Raw genomic sequence first — 6,130 nt, 5'->3', positions numbered from 1 at the left:
GGCTGGAGACCAGGGGTCAAGATTGGATGCTGGAGACCAGGGGTCAAAGTTGGAGGCTAGAGACTAGAGGTCAAGGTTGGAGGCTAGAGGCCAGGGGTCAAGGCAAGGAAGACATGGCTGACCCCTCAGACGCCGTGAGAGCGCAGAAAGCCATCGAAGGAGGTTAAACAGGAGAAGGTTGACTCTTACTGGAGCTGATGGCTTGTTTCCCCTTTCTGGTTTGGGATACAGGATGCCTTAGGCCTTGGTGCCAGCAGAGTGTACAGGAGGCCACACTGGAAAACGATGGTCTTTGCTGTCTTCTTCTTACCTTTCTGTATGCCCCTGGGCCTTCATGTGGCTTTAGCTTCTCACGAGGCCTCACTGGGCTGTGTGTGTTTGTGTTTGTGTGTGTGTGTGTGTGTGTGTGTGTGTGTGTGTGTGTATAGGTGGTGACTGACCGTCTTCTATGAGCTGGGCTTTGTATTACTTCTTGACCTTCTCAAGATTTGCCTGTCTCATGCCTTCAGAACCTATTGCCTGCAGTCTTTGATATACACTATTCTGATAAATGAATGAGACTGTGAGAAGTGTTAATTTAAGATATTAACCCTTTTATGTCTTAGGGTACTACCCAGTGTCTTTTTACTCAGGAGATATTCAATCAGTAGGGGTTCAATACATGAGTGTCATGTATTTGTGTTTTAACTGGGTCTGTCTGAAATGCCATGAATGTTCGGTTAGCCTGGGCAGCCTTCTCTATTGTTGTCTGCAGCGCTGAAATCTGGGAGCTTCCTTCTGGTCACTTAGCAGGGACAATGAGGCCTCTATCCCCACATCACAGTTCTCTCAGGTACACGCCTCCCCCATCACTTTCCACCTCTCGAGAAACTGACGCAGCCCAGGATTAGAACTGAACCCCAATAAGCTACCCAAGAAAAACAGTGAGGCTTTTAAGGGGCTCAGAAGTCAGAGAAAAGACAATCAGAACACAGGGAATGCATGTTCTGGAACAAGAGGACACAGACACCAGCTGAGCAACCACAGCAAATACAATGAACCAGCCAGACCACCGGACAAGGTCAGAGGTACAGGGGACCGCCTCTTGAACACAGTGGCAGGAGGCTGGGTGCAGGGTGGTAGCTGCAAAAGACCCAGTGGACATATGTGCTAAGCTTTTATTTCAGGCAATGGGCTTAGAGTTCTAAGCTTGGGAACCCCTCAGAGCAGGTCCTACTATTACCTTCTGAGTCTGAGGGAGAGCTACTAAGAAGACACTGAAATTCTACAAGAGCCCTTAAGAAGCTAAAATTGCAAATACTCCTCAGAAAGACCTGGTTTTCCAGCAGAAATCACGATTAGCACATGCCAATATTTAGGTCGACATAGAGTGGGCGTGAACAGCAGTATGTGGAGGCTTTGTTGGATGGCCCCAGGGTTCTTTTAACCTAAAATTCTATGGGAGTGTTTGAAAGGTCATGTACGTTTGGCAGTTCAGAGGGAACTCTTGATCCCTGTTGTGTACACCAAGCTCATTCCTTTCTCCTGGCCTTTATCTTTGCTCAGCTCTCTGGACCACCAGAAGGATCTTTGCAGGGCTCTTTCCATCCCATCATTTACATCTCATTGCCTCAGAAGCCTTTCTGGGCCATTCTTTCCAAAATACTCCTCTCCCACGTTTTATCCCCTTCCTGGATTTGCTCCTCCGCCCAGCACTCACCATGGTCGGGAACGACACTATTTGTTTACTTGATCTGTGTCCATCTCCCTTCCAGGAACAGAAGCTCCTTCAGTGTGGATCTCTGTGGGTCTTGTCTATCACTGCATCCTCAGTTCCCAAAACAGGACCAGTCATTTAGTGTTCACTCAACACATGCATGGCAAAGAAACACAGGGAAGCAGGGAAGCAGGGAGGGAGGGAGCAAGCCTTCCTCTAGAAAAGCAGGGCAGTGAGAATGTGTGTGTATCTGTGTGTATCCATGCATGGGAGCACGTGCTTATGTGCCTACATACATGTGCATGTGTGTGAACATATATGTGTCCATGCATATGTGCATGTGTGTGCACAAGTACCCACGCATGTGTGCTTGTGTGTGAATGTGTGTGTGTGCATGCATGTGTGTGCCCATGCACACATGTGTAGGCATCAAAGAGACTTTCATTTGAAAGGAGACCTTTAGTATAATATTTATGATAAATATTTCAAAATTGAGTTTTAGTGATGTGCAAAACAGGAGGAAGATGCTGGTACCGAGGCTTGGCACCCCAGCTGCCTGAGCCAAGTCCTCAGGCAGTGAGGGAGATGTAGGTAAGTGAACCTGGGAGTGGGGGTTATTTAGCTCTGAAGATTGGATCACTGGTATCTTGTTTTGATTTAAGAGCCAACATGAGAGATACACAGACTTCAGAGAGGGAAAAGAGCATGGTCAAAATGACAACTGAGAATAAGGTGGCCAGCCTTGGTCAGAATAGTGCTGACCTGTGCAGAGGTAGGCGCTTTCTTCAGGTAAGGGCTCCTGACCTCTCTGCATGCCTTGGGCCCCGCCTCTTACTCTCCACCCTCACACCCTCAGGAGAGAGTGATGCAAGATGAATGGATCCTAAAATTAAAATCCAGTAACTGTTTCGACTTACTGGCAATTCAGTGAATTAACAAATTGGCACCAGGCAGTGGCCCTTTCTCACTAAAAAAAAAAAAAACAACCTCACATGCATTCCCCAAGGAAGGGGCTGAAACTCGTAAGTTTGTGTCCGGGGCCCAGAGGGCATGAGCACAGAGATCTAAAGGGGTTGATGCTTTCCCTACTGCTAGTGGGGCAGGCTGTGGTAGGGTGCACGACTGAAGCTTGAAATTGAATTAAGTGGCTTCATGCAATGGGTTCTCTTGATGGCATAGGATAAACATCATGAATAAAGAAGCAGCAGCAGTAATCCAAGAATGTTTGCAACTGGCTCAAAATGCTACTTGAAACCAAGAATGGGTACTGTAATCAAAGGATTGGAAGCCACCTTGATCCAGAGGAAAAAAAGATGTCAAACTTTGCAGCTATTTCTCAGAGGAATAGAATTTTGTTTTCTCTTTGTAGAGATGGGAATAGTCATCCCTTACGGAAGAAGACAATAATTTGCTGCATTTTTAGGACTTGTAATTGTACAGGCAAATTCAAAATTCAGGTATCAGTAAAATTATAGCTAGATATTGCTGCCTCCTTTGTGGATAGCTATCTTCACTTCATGGGAGAGCACCCCTTTATATGTTGAATGTCTTTTTTATTTGCTAAAGGCAAGAATGGAAAATAAGTCACTTTGATTAAAGGTGCTGAAAGTTGGAGTAGATTTAAACGTCCTTTTGTATTTGACTATAATTTCTAGTAATTGAAATATTTTCACCAATTGGTTTTGTTGTCACAACCATGATATATTCATTCATACAATAATGTTTATGAAGCACCTACTATGTACCAGACACAGTGCCATATATGTGTATATTATACACATACACAGGAGATACATATAGATAGATAGATAGTTTTAAAAATGAATTAATACTATTGGATATTCAATAGTATTAATTCATTTATAAATATTTCTTGCATGATAACTACTAGTCTATCAGGTATCTGCTAGACCTTGAGAAGGAAGTATGAAGATAACTAAGACATGTTTCCTATTTTTCTGAAGCCATAATCTGGTCAAATTCATGTAACTTGATCCCAATTTGCAGAGAATTTAAAAGTTTGGGGATCATAACTATTTGTACTGAAGACAGAAAAAATAAAAAGGGAAAGAGAAAAAAAGGACCATCAAAAAAGAAGCTCTAAAGGTGAGGAAAAATACATCAAGAGATTGTAAGACTATAAACGGAAACATATGACTGATATCATCTAGTGTGAAGAGGGCACAGAGGAAGAGAATGTGATTTAAAAGCACAACTCAAGGAGCTGCTAATTGTATCACAGCCTCCAGTTAGCAGAAAAGTAAATAGGAACCTTGTATTTTGTGCCCAGTGTTGAATTTAGTTGAATTATAAAGGAGCGATGGAAAGGCTTCCAAAGGCTGAAATATTTTCTAAAGCATATCAGATGTTCAATAATAATGCAGTCATCTAGGGTAGATAGAACAAAGTTTGTGGACATTTGAACTGGCATTGATTTAAGAGATTATTCAAACCTATATTTATAAAATCATGTTACTCTGAAAAGTATATTAAGACAATAGTAACTTAGCTATGATCTTCCATTGCTCTAATGGATCCAGGCAACAATGTCATGAGCAAAGGTCAAATTTTTAAGAGACAATCCAACAATACGAACAGCATGTCATCAAAAAGAAGCTTCAACCCTCTAATTATGTAAAGGCCTGCACAAATAGGACAGTCTTTTAACCTGGAAGCTCAGTCTGTGCCCCAAATCACACACAAAGGGAAAATGGTGGCGTGTTATCTCAGGTGGAAGCATAAAGTACTTAACTGGATGACACACAATTGAGGTGGGTGCCTGCTAGGACTTGAGTGGTCACTGGAGAAAAATAAAAGCAAGAAGGAAGAGGTGGCCAGCAGTACAACTGGAGTCACCACGGGGATTCTAACAACCACAGCCACGAGACAGCGCCAGAAACAACAGCTAATATGGCTGAGTGCCTCCTCTGCGGACCTCTTCACCTGTGTTATGCTATGTGCATCTAACAGAAGCCCAGTATATAGTCACCAATGCCATTCCCATTTTACAGATGCAGGAACTGAAGCTGAGAACGCCTATCCAATATGCCCACAGGCTCATCAGTCTTTTCTCTGGTCCTCCTCACATTCAGGCTGAACAGCTGCAGAAAGCCATGGCATTTATCCTGCATTTTTCTCCATTTGCCTTGCAAATAAATGCCAACAATACAAAAAAAAAAAAAAAAAAAAAACAGTTGAAATAAAAGCACCCACAAATAATAGCTCATCTTTTCCCCTGAGGAGGTAGACAGAATGAAAATAAATGAAGCCATCATTCTTCATTGGATGCTGGCAAGAATCTTGAGCTGGTATGGAAGATTATTTGCTGGATAAACAATTCTTATTTTATATATTTTTACGCATTTATAAAGCTCATTTCAGCTAGGCCTTATCCCATAAAACCCAAGGGAACTGTAGTAATTCAAAAGTGAAGATACATTTTTGAAATGGAATCAGAACAGTGGTGTAGAAAATGGATAAAATGAGAAAGAAAACTGGATTCCATAAGAGTGGATAGATCAGTCTGTGAAGGAAAGTCTACAGGCAGCTATTTCAGGGTGAAAAAGAAACAGTGGTTCTTCAGATGAGAACTACAATTGGCAGCTGTATGTTGGATTCCAGCCGAAGATGTGTTGTATTTGCCCTGTACAATGGTTTACAAATATCCAAGCCAACACTAAAAAAGCTGTGAATTTCCATAGGAAACCCAGATTTCTGGCTTCTCTTAAAACACAAGTCCATGCTAAGGCTCCCATTTCCACTTGTGATCGGTTGGCAGGGTCTTGCTAGAATCTTTTCCTTTAGACAGCAGTGAACTCTGAAATGGCCCATGTCCCCATCACTCCTTTGACCCAGTTCTTAGCCTCTGCATTCTATTATCTGCCAGGCCCTGCAGACCTCAGAATGTGCAGCTTTCTTTCACAACCCAGATGATTCACAGGGGTTCAAGTTGAAGACCAAACTACTGGCTGACCTCATGTTAGCCAGGTACCATCACCTTGTGTAATTCAGTGAGGCCAACTCCCAAACACTGGCTCCCGTAAGACCTCTCCCCTTTCAGAAGCCCTCAGTGTGGCAGTTTTAAAATCCAGCCCTCGCATGGTTAACAGTCTTCCCCTCAAGCAGTGGGGGGCCTCTTTCTCTGCAGTCAGGGCTTCCTGGGCTCTGTGACTGCTTGCCTAATAGAATACAAGAGGAATGATAGCTGTGTCAGTTTCCAGGCCCAACCTAAGAAAACGGGCTATTTCCACAGACTGTGTGTCTTGGGCCATTTGCTGCTAGAACCCAGCCACCATGCTGTGAGGAAGCTAAAGCACCTTGTGGAGAGGCCAGCGCAGGGAGAACACAGCCAGGCCAGTGAGCCACCTTGGAAGTGGATGCCCAGCCCCAGGAGAGCCTCTGCAGCATGGCACCCTCACTAGACCCCACCCACAT

At 43.6% G+C, this 6,130-nt stretch overlaps 1 protein-coding gene across 1 annotated transcript in view; it reads right to left on the bottom strand.

Moving 5' to 3' along the window:
• Positions 1 to 6,130, bottom strand: part of DSCAM (DS cell adhesion molecule) — a 703,505-nt gene that overhangs the window by 17,458 nt on the left and 679,917 nt on the right. The window lies entirely within an intron of this gene.

Source organism: Piliocolobus tephrosceles, chromosome 19 (assembly GCF_002776525.5).
Source record: "Piliocolobus tephrosceles isolate RC106 chromosome 19, ASM277652v3, whole genome shotgun sequence".
NCBI lineage: Eukaryota > Metazoa > Chordata > Mammalia > Primates > Cercopithecidae > Piliocolobus > Piliocolobus tephrosceles.
Note: the sequence above shows the minus strand (reverse complement) of the source record. Positions and strands in the feature narration are given on the sequence as shown.